General features: G+C 41.7%; 1 long non-coding RNA gene across 3 annotated transcripts; it reads right to left on the bottom strand.

The window, feature by feature from the left end:
* Positions 1-258: 258 nt before the first annotated feature.
* Positions 259-8,730, bottom strand: LOC128117829 (uncharacterized). 3 transcript variants are annotated; one of them, XR_008220918.1, is made up of 5 exons: positions 8,222-8,730; positions 5,189-5,446; positions 4,280-4,410; positions 1,699-1,894; positions 259-701 (listed from the first exon to the last, which is right to left on the bottom strand). It is a non-coding gene; the product is annotated as an uncharacterized LOC128117829 (long non-coding RNA). The 3 variants fall into 3 exon arrangements; XR_008220917.1 differs by having other exon boundaries at positions 8,370-8,729; XR_008220916.1 differs by lacking the exon at positions 4,280-4,410 and having other exon boundaries at positions 8,370-8,725.
* Positions 8,731-10,173: the final 1,443 nt, after the last annotated feature.

Below are 10,173 nucleotides of genomic sequence, written 5' to 3'. Positions count from 1 at the left end.
TGACAGATAGAGCAAAATCGCACTCTAGGAGGATGGCAAAGGCAGCCCCAGCAATAGATGGTTGAAAATTAGATCCAACCTCCTGAGGTGGACCTGGTGGGTGTTCCTACCTACTGGGAAGATTAAGGCAGAGAGGTCGCAAGTTCAAGCCCTGCTTGGGTATAGAGTAAGTTCAAGGCTGTAGCGCCTGCACTACCACCATTCACCATGTCTGAGCGAGGGACTGAGGATTAAAAACAGAGACAAGACAGCAGCTCATTCATTTCAGTAGAATGCTGTTTATTAAAGGAGAGAAGAGGCCTTAAATACAGGCTCACAGCACAGTGGGAGAACCCCGGAGGGCAGAAGTTCGCTACAGATGTTTTACATACTTGCCTCCTAGCTGTTTACACCGAATATGCAGGATACACAAACAAGGAACCTCTGGGAAGCTGTTCAGGAGGAAGGAAACTGGCAGGGAATTAGCATAGGGAGGACATCTGATCAAGGTCAGCCAGCAAGGCAACAACTACTCAAGGAACAGAACCCGGGTCAGCCCAGAAAAGACCCTGTTTCACAAAAGAAAAAGACAAGATCAGAGACCTAGCTCTGTGGCACAGCACTTACATAACACAAGCCTGTGACCTTGGTAAGTTCCTCCCTTCTGAGGATTGCTTCTGAGCAGAGGTTCCTAATGGTCTCTGCTCCATCCCAGAGTGAACCTGAGACCAGAGAATTAAATGTCTGGCCTCTGGCAAGCACTCTAAGAATGCTAATCATTGTTACTCCCACTTGGGCTTGTAAGAATGCTTGTTTCAACATGAGCTCATCCATTCTGTTCTTGTTGCCCCAGTTAATTTTGCTCTGAACTGTTGGCCACACCCCTTCTTGTTAGGTCCTTAAGGCAGGGTAAACAATGACACCACAAAGAGCTGGGTATTTGGACAGCACACATAAAACTGTGAACCTGTTAGTAATTTAAGTTTTAAGATAGCAGAATGAAGTGTTTCTCAAGCCTTTGTAGATATCACAGCGATAAGAAAGTAAATGGGGGTGTGGAGCACTTCTGTATGATGAAAATATTCATGATCGACATTTTAATGGCTTTTAAATAGATCCACTGGGGCATGTTTGCACTATTAGTACCATTTTGTGTTTCATTCAGGGTGGGATGAGTTTTGTTTTGTTACTTATGTAAAGGTTTTTTCTTTCTCCCTCCCTCCCTCCCTCCCTCCCTCCCTTTCTCTCTCTCTCTCTCTCTCTCTCTCTCTCTCTCTCTCTCCTCTCTCTCTCTCTCTCTCTCTCTCTCTCTCTTGTTTTTTTCAAGACAGGGTTTCCTTGTGTAGCCCTGGCTATCCTGGAACTCCCTTTTTAGACCAGCCTGGCCTCGAACTCACTGAGATCTACCTGCCTCTGCCTCCCGAGTGTTGGGATTAAAGGCATCCGCCACCACCGCCTGGCTACTTATGTAAAGTTTTTACAGACAATTTATAGCGTCAATTCCTAGAATGGGTTATTCTCTCATGGACACTGAAGGGCACATTGTAATAATAAAATTCTGCAATAGGCCTTCATATCATACATACTCTGCCCTACCACTGAGAACCAGTAAATAAATTCACAACTGGTTTATGTTGTGAACACAACAGTGTGTATTTATGGTGAATTACCCACACAGTACCCATTTCTACCTTACTGTGTTCTTGTGAAATGGCTTACGTCTAGGGTTCTGGATGAGAACTTGCTTCCCCCAGGGACTGGAAATTCATGGAGGCCTCCTTGTTGGTGAGCTGATGGCTCACTGGTGCTTGCAGATGGACTTGGCATTCCACTGTCTAGTTATCAGCTTCCTGGTAGCCCAGGTGGAGCATTCGGTGTCAGCGTCTGGTCGCCAGCCACAGCAGAAGCCAGGCACCTGTGGGAACAGCAGCAGTTTTCTGACCTCTGTGTTACAGTGTCTGTCCTTGAAATCCACACCACCAGGCAGATCCTTGTCTTCTGTTCCTTGAATCCAGCCAATCGTTTTGTGAGTACCTGATTTCCTGCTTTAAATCCTTCCTATCTAATGCTTAACGGTGTCTTTTTCCTGCACTGGATTCTATATGGATATCGAGAATAACTAAGAGCTGTATGGGCTTTGGAGCAACATTCAAGTTTATAGCACTAGAGTAATACTTGGAAGTAGGAAAGAATACAATGTGTACAATAACTTGTGATTATTTATACACAGAGAAATCATAGAAGGTTATATATTTTTTTAAAAAGTCAATATTTATTTCTAGAAAGCCAAAGTGGGGTCTAAGAGAGAGACTTACATTTTAAGCATGTATCTCTTAAACTAGATTTTTAAAAATCATTTTCATGAAATACATGCTTTCTTCTTTTTTGTTTTTTAGAAAATACATGTTTTCCAATTTAAGAATTTTAACTATAGAAAAATAACAAATTTCTTTAATAATTTGAACACATAACAACATATTGAACTGGGTTGGTGAGATGGCTCAGCAGATAAATGTGCTCAGCACGCAAAGCTAACATCCTGAGTTTGATTTTCAGAAACCACAGTAGGTAAGAACTCCCAAAAATTGTCCTCGGACTTACACACATACACACACCGTAATAATAAACTCCATTAATTAAAACATCACCTTATCATGTATCTTTTTATACATTTTAACTTTAGCCCCAGCTGGCCTGGGACTCAGAGGTCTACCTGCCTCTGCCTTCTGAGTGTTGAGATTAAATGTGTGCACCACCATGCCCAGTATTATAACCTTTTTTACTTCTGACTTACAGTACACCGGGCATAGTCTTAGAAATTCTTCGAATCATCTTTCATTGGAACGAAGGTGCTGTTTACTCTAAGGCATAGTATTACATAGTATTAAGGAAAAAGTAAAACCCAGAGCCTGCCCACCAAATGTAATACACAGAAACTATGGGCGGCTTTTGTTCTGTTTTCGGGTTGAGTCACGTGTCTCTGGAAGTTGAGCGACTTCTACCTAAACAGGAAATTTATGATGCGTTGGTGATTGACACCTTAATGATGGCTCTTCGCAAAGCACGACTTGGTCACAGCAGCCTGTCATTACTTAGGAATGCCTTTCACGCTTCCAAGGCATTGCAGGTTCCTTAGCGCTGGCTGGTGAATGACAGACGTTCTCAGTCACCCGGTGTAATTGGCATCCTATCTGGGGTAGCTCTACGTGAGTTTATGCAACTGCAGTCTTGGTGGGGTTTTACATTTTAATTTTTAATTATGTGTGCGTGTGTGTGTGTGTGTGTGTGTGTGTGTGTGTGTGTGTGTGTGTGTGTAGTGCAGGTGCCCTTGGAGACCTTAAGATCGAATCAGATCTCCTGGAAATGCAGTTATAGGTAGTAACTAAGCTGTCCAGTGTGAGTGCTGGGAACCACACTTGGTGTTTAGCAAGAACAGCAGGGGCTCTTAACCACCCAGCCTTCTCTGCAGCCCCTGAATACGGTTTTCATCAATGGTTACAATGAAGCTCTTCCGATCTCCTTCTGAGTCTCTGTACACGTGGAACTTCTGTTTCTGTGCTGAATCACAACGGAATTTTAAAAGGATTATAAATGGAAATTCAATTCAAATTATGTGGCATCACGATGCAGATGATTCAATTCGAAAGACAACCAAGTGTATGGGCAGAGACAGCGGCACCTGTGAAAGAGCAGCCGAATGCCACCAGTCATGTCACAGCCCAACGCCAGAGTCCTTAAGAGGTGAAAATCAATTGTCCTGAGCCTATGTGAAAATGCAGTACTATTCTTTTGATCCTCAAATAACCTTTCAATCACTTCTATTACATCTCCGGTGAAAAACAATAGGATTATCAAGATGTATAGTTAGTAAGAAGCAGGTCCTTTTAAATGGAGTTAGTCTGGTCCCAGGGCCCAACTATCTTGTCTCCTCATTGTCCTAAGACTTTCTTTCATTGTGACCCTATATTCATAATTATAGCAGCTTAACTCCATCAGAAGGAAAAAAATTAAACATTATCAAAGATTACATAACTAGATTGTTTCCATTTTTAATCATAATCTGTACAATAGTTACCATACTAACACATATGCTTTCTACACTCAAAGGATACATTTTAATATAAAGATCATACTCATCCTAAAAACTTTGGATACTGCAGAACTGAGAAGTAATCAAATAAGATTGTTATAATCTTATCACCTGTAGGCAGTCATTACCAACATGATAAGTTTCTTTTAAAAATTTCCACATGTTTTTCATATAGTTGAGATTATAGCGGAAATATTTTTGCTGTCTTACTTTGTTTATGTAGCACATTGTAGTTGTTTCTTTGAGCTACTAGAATAAATGACCGCAAATGCTGTCGCCTCCAATAGTAGAGATGTATTCTCTCAGATGTGCGGTATTCTCCCCATTATAAACAAATTTTCCTGGAGTGAGACACAGAGGTTAGAGTTCATATCTGAGGGTTGATCCATACCGTGCATGTCAGAAGAACAATGCAAAATGCACAGTACATTGAAGAGTTGGGAAATGATGTTAGAACCTTTTCAATGGAGCCAATAAGAACACGAACAATAGATTGGTGTTTCTACAGTAGCATAGCTTAATAGAGAATATGATTGGCAGAATTAGTGAACCTGCCCGTAGTGCTGATAATTTTGTAGTGTGTGTGTGTGTGTGTGTGTGTGTGTGTGTGTGTGCAGATGCCAACACCATGGCATGTTTGTGAAGGTCAGAGAATAACTTTGAGGAGTTGGTTCTCTCCTTCTACTTCTACATGGTTTCAGGGATTGAACTCAGGTTGCCAGCCCTGTGCCGCAAGCACCGTTACCCACTGAGGCAGCCCAGGGCTGCTAGTTTTGACAGCAAAACAGTTTGCTGATTTGGGGAACATCAATGAAGACACATTATATCTTTCAAGTTATAATATGGAATTAGCTTGTTGTATTAAAGACTTTTCTATATGTTTTTTGCATATACGTTTTACCATATATTGACAAAATCTTATAGTTCTTAGAAATAGTCTTTTTTTAAGAAAAAAGTTTGTTGGTTGGTTGGTTTGTTTTTTGCAAGATGGGGCCCTGGGATCAGTAATTTAAGCAGTCAAGAAGCAGGGGACTGCTTTGACAGCTGCTGAAGGGTCACATGCCAGGGGCATCTTCTAGAAATACAGGGACAGCACATCTGAAGGGAGGAATTCCTTACCTCAGGGACATGAGCCCTTTGAAAGCAGCCTTGTTGTCTCCAGAGTATTGGTTCACTACACAACCCAGAACCTGCTGCAGTGGCTCAGGAACCTAGCCGAAGGCCAAGCAATGGTTTTCCTCTGAAGGCCGCCGCCTCGGCCACCATGGGGCAGGGTCGTCGTTTGAGGAAGTCATCACCTGTTGAAGCTAGAGTCCTCAGTGTATCACTTCTGCTCCACACCTCTGGCCTCCTCCATGTGTGGTGTTGATTCATTAGCTAGAAAGGGGAGGCATATTAAAATTATCATTAACCTTTTCTTTTGACATGTAATCAGCCAGGATTTATGAGATGCTAAAGGCTCCAATGTCTGCGAAAGGGAACATAAATGTATAAATGGGAGTATTTTCGTGATATTGAGCTTGGAATAATACAGCCATTGGTTTTCATTGCGGCACTGTGGATCTGATATGTTTTTATTTCCAGGTGGGTAATGACCTGCTAAACAAATTAGATATATTATTCTAGTCCATCCTGGACTAGAGATCTATTTCAGCTTTGCCTTACCAAGCTTTCCAATCAGATCAGATGAAGTCAATGCAGAGTATTATAAAGTGTAAACCCACTTTCCTCACCATTTTTAATGCTAATTTGGGGGGATCGATTATCATGATTCAAAATTCTATTGTCAAGAGACAAACATTTTAGTTGAACCCATTGACTTTTAAGGGAAAATGTACTATCAAAGTTTACTTAGACCAGACCTCGTAACTGTGAGACCAAAATGAGCCATCTTAGAAATAAGACCAAAATGCTTTCACCCTAAAACTAAGGCCTGAGATATCTCCTTTTAGGTACAGGCCATGAGTTACTAAAACCAGTCAGTTCAGATTCCAGAAACCAGGAAGTGTAAAAGTACAGAGACACAAGATAGTCAGGAAGTAATGCCTGCCAGACTATGGAATGTCCTCTCCCTGGTTTCCAGGGTAACTGACCATAAAAATGCCCCCACCTGAGGGCAGCCAATGAGAAATAGTGGCAGGCAACCACTCCCTTGCAAGTAATTTCTAGAAGTACCTAGAAGCGAGCCAATCAGAATCTGTACTAGCATCCCTAAACGATGTAACCTTGTGATTTTTCCCTTTAAAAACTGAGCTTGCGGACAGGTGGGCGCTTCCTCCGGCCTCCACTGCGTTGGATGTATTGGACGAAGTCCCTGCCTAGGCTTGTATTGCTTTTGGATATCCAGAATTAAACCTTGCTTTTGCATTCCAGCATGCTCGTCTTTGGTGGTCTCTCTGGGGGTCGCGATCTGGGCACAACAGTAACAACTTATTGTTAAATTAATTACATAACCTTAATTAATTTAACTAAATTAAATAACTTTACAAGCAAATTTTACCAACTAATAGTTTTCTTGTAAAAAATTATTTTATTTTTAGTTATGTCTATGTGCATCTCTGTGTGTGTGTATATGTGAGTACAGATGCCCTCAAAGGCCAGAAGTGTTGGATCTCTCTGGAACTGCAGTTACAGGTAGGAGCAAGCCACCCTCCTTGAATGCTGGAAATCAAATCCATGTCCTCTGCAAGAGTAGGATGGATTCTTAACTACTGAGCTATTTCTCCAGCCCCCTTTTCATAAGATGGAATTAACTTTTAAGTTTTCTTCTTTTTTTTCTTTAAAAAAAAAAAGATTTCCTCTAAACCTGATAGTCTACCTTCCTTAGAAAGTAATAATTATAAGCCAGGCATGGTGGCATATGCCTTTAATCTCAGCACTCAGGAGGCAGAGGCGGCTGGATCTCTATGAGTTCAAAGACAGCCTGATATACATAGTGTTTCAGGCTATCCGGGGCTGCATATGAGACCCTGTCTCAAAAAAAAAAAAAGAAAGAAAGAAAAAAATACTTATATTACAAAAACGAAATAGAGCACAAAGTATCAAATTTTTCATTTCTTTGTGGAAATCTCTAATTGGGTTAAGAAATGAAGTATGAGCAGTTTTCAGCATTGGAAAACTTTCAATTACACTTCGAACAGCACACATTCATTCTATGTGTTGTCAAGAACATAAAACATCCAAATTCACCCTGACTGTCTTTCATCTCGTTTTTTATCGCAGTCTTCTGAATCTTACAAAATCCTCTCTCATGTCAATTAAATCAGATATTTCCTTTAAGTGAGGTATTGGACCATGCCATCTGACTACAGAGATGGAAATGAGCAAGCGAGCCGTCACTCAAGTGTCACTTTCTGTCAGCCTTACCACAGCAAGCTAATTGTTATCATGTAAACTAAGATGCCCCCAACAAGCCCATTTTTGAGCACTTGGTTTCCGAGCTTGGAGAGCTATTTTGAAGTGTACGGAGCCTTTAGGAGATGGATCTGGCTGGCAGAGGTAGGTCATAGGAGCCGGCCTTTACTGGTTCCCTGAGACCAGCCTGCCCTCTCTACTTCCTGGGGTGCCAGGAAAAGTGTATGAGCCCTGCCATGCCTCTGGACTCTCTCTGTGGCCATGGACCGCAGTCCTTTGAGGAGGAAAGCCCTCCACCCCTAAGCTATTTCTGTCGGATATTTTGGTTAAAATGAAACAAAAGTAGTTATTGTAGCATATCACTCTGTTTTTAAATTTCTATCCCAATTTCCAAAACTCAAGCCATATGATGTAAGACATATTTGCTCTATACTTAGCAATCTTCTATGACTTCTCATTTATTTCAGTTCTCAAGAGCTTTAATCTATAATTATCATTCCTGTAACTAATACGAGCGAGTCATAAATACAACTTGCATTCTGTCTATTGCTCTTATCAGATGACTGTGACACAGCATTTTTTTTTCGCTAAAAGTCTAGTATTACAGTCTTTTCAGCTCTACTTTTCATATTTACTTTCCCCAACTGTTTGAATAACATTTTTGTGCCCTATGATCCAATAATTGTTAAAAAGATGTTAGGAAAGTTTTGGTTTTTTTTTAAGGTGTAAAAATCTATGAGTTAAAGGAAGTTAAAAAATTCAGCAAAAAGAAGAAAGCAGTGGGATTTGGCAACTAACCTGAGCTCCTTTCTTTGGGAGGGGGTTCCGAGTCTTTGCGGAGGGGTCCGCGACTTTCTTACAGGACAGTGCCTAAGTGTGAGGCGGGTTGACCTCAGTTCTCCTTGCTCTGTGCTCATCTAGGACGGGGGAAACGGTTCTTAGTTACCTGGCCCGTCGCCTGCTCGCCGTGAACCTGCACAGTCGCTTTCATTTCACATGTCAGCCGCTGTCTTTGCAGGCGCTCCCTGTTTGCTGTGATAGCGATGATTTCTCTTTTGAGAGCTGTGTTTCAAGGTGAAAGCTGATTGTTCCCCTCACCTCCTTGCAAGTGTTCTGTTAAATGGCACCTGCCTGTACTTAAATATTAGGTAGGAGAGCTATTAGGAAGAAAAGCCAGGAGGATGGCGACATAAATATCTTTTCCTCTGTTTGCCGGAGCAAGGTGACCTGGAAGACAGTTGCTGTATTAATGTTAATGAGGATAAACAAGCCCCTCGGCAAGACCGAGGGAGTAGAGCCCAGATCACAATGAATGGCTGGAAGCATGCCAGGCCCTGTGGGTGGAATACAAGCTGCCCTGTCCCCAGAGGCTCGCTGTCCAGCTCTTTCATCCTATGAAGATGATGGAACTCCTCAGAGAGGATAAGCTGAGCATTTTCTCACAATGAGAAGTCAGGCTTTGTGTGGCATAAAGTTTGTCGAAAAATGAAACTTGACTTTTCTAGCAATTAATACTATATCCATCCCCAACTTTTCACTACAAAGCCTTCCCCACTGCTCTCTTGGTTTCTTTCCTATGTTATTCCTTAAACTCTTAAGGTCACCCAGTCAGATAAAGCCTCTGAAAGGTCACCTTTATCACTTAACTGAGACTACAGCCTAAGAGGACACAATTCTCCAAGCACTAGTTGAATGATAACATGTATACAGAGCATCAAGGAAATGAACAGAACGGGGCTCTGGAATGAGGTGGGCCTGAATTAAAGTTCTGGTTCTTCCTTACAAGCTATCTCTGCAACCTTGAGAAAGTATCTTTAACCTTAGCTGTGAAATAAATCCAGGTAACGAAACCTATCTTGGTTGGGCATGGAGGCATATATCTTCAATAACATCATTCAGGAGGCAGAGGCAGGCAGATAGATCTCTGTGAGTACATCTATATGAGTTCCCAGCCAGTGTCAAAAAACAACACATACACACACACACACACACACACACACACACACACACACACACACACACACCAAACAAGCAAGCAATTCTAATAAAATCTATCTCATAAAAGAACTGAAATAACCCACCCAGCGTAGAGCAAGGCACATCGCTCATGCACAATAATTTCATAGTTATAATTGCTTTAAAGGCTGCTGCAGTCTTTCTTGCTCCTGATGCCTGCATGCCAACAGCATGGGTTCGGGTTCTAGCATCGCCAAAATAAAATAAAATAATCCCACTTGGGATTTTCTCTAAGACTACCCCTTAAATAATCCTTAATGTCCAATACTCAGACTGGTATTCTTTATTCTATATTTTTTAAAAACTTATTATCTCTTGTCCAAAAGAACGGGTGAAGATAAGAACTCAGAGTGAATGAGCATCAAACCACTTGGAGAGAAGCAGCCATGCTCAGTTTAGGCAGCCTTAGCTGTACGGGTCATCCCGGCCAATCTACCGCTGCAGCCTCCTATGGGCTGAACACGACTAGGAAGTAGGAGCCCTAGGAAAGAGCACATAGAACAACCTTCCAGAGCAGAGGGAATGTGGCAAGAAATGGAGAGCAGATGTGGAAAGGCATGAACGGTTTCTGACACACATGTACATCTTAACAGCCCAGGCTGCCAGCAAGGCTCCAAAAGGCCACTCAGCTTAAAGAACACACGTTTATTTTCCATGGTTCTTTTTTTTTTTTTTTTTTTTGGTTTTCTCTGTGTAGTTTTGCGCCTTTTCCTGGAACTCACTTGGTAGCCCAG

The sequence above is a fragment of the Peromyscus californicus genome, unplaced genomic scaffold (assembly GCF_007827085.1).
Source record: "Peromyscus californicus insignis strain IS unplaced genomic scaffold, ASM782708v3 Scaffold_21__1_contigs__length_65335640, whole genome shotgun sequence".
Classification (NCBI taxonomy): Eukaryota; Metazoa; Chordata; class Mammalia; order Rodentia; family Cricetidae; genus Peromyscus; species Peromyscus californicus.
This window is presented reverse-complemented; position numbering and strand designations above follow the sequence as displayed.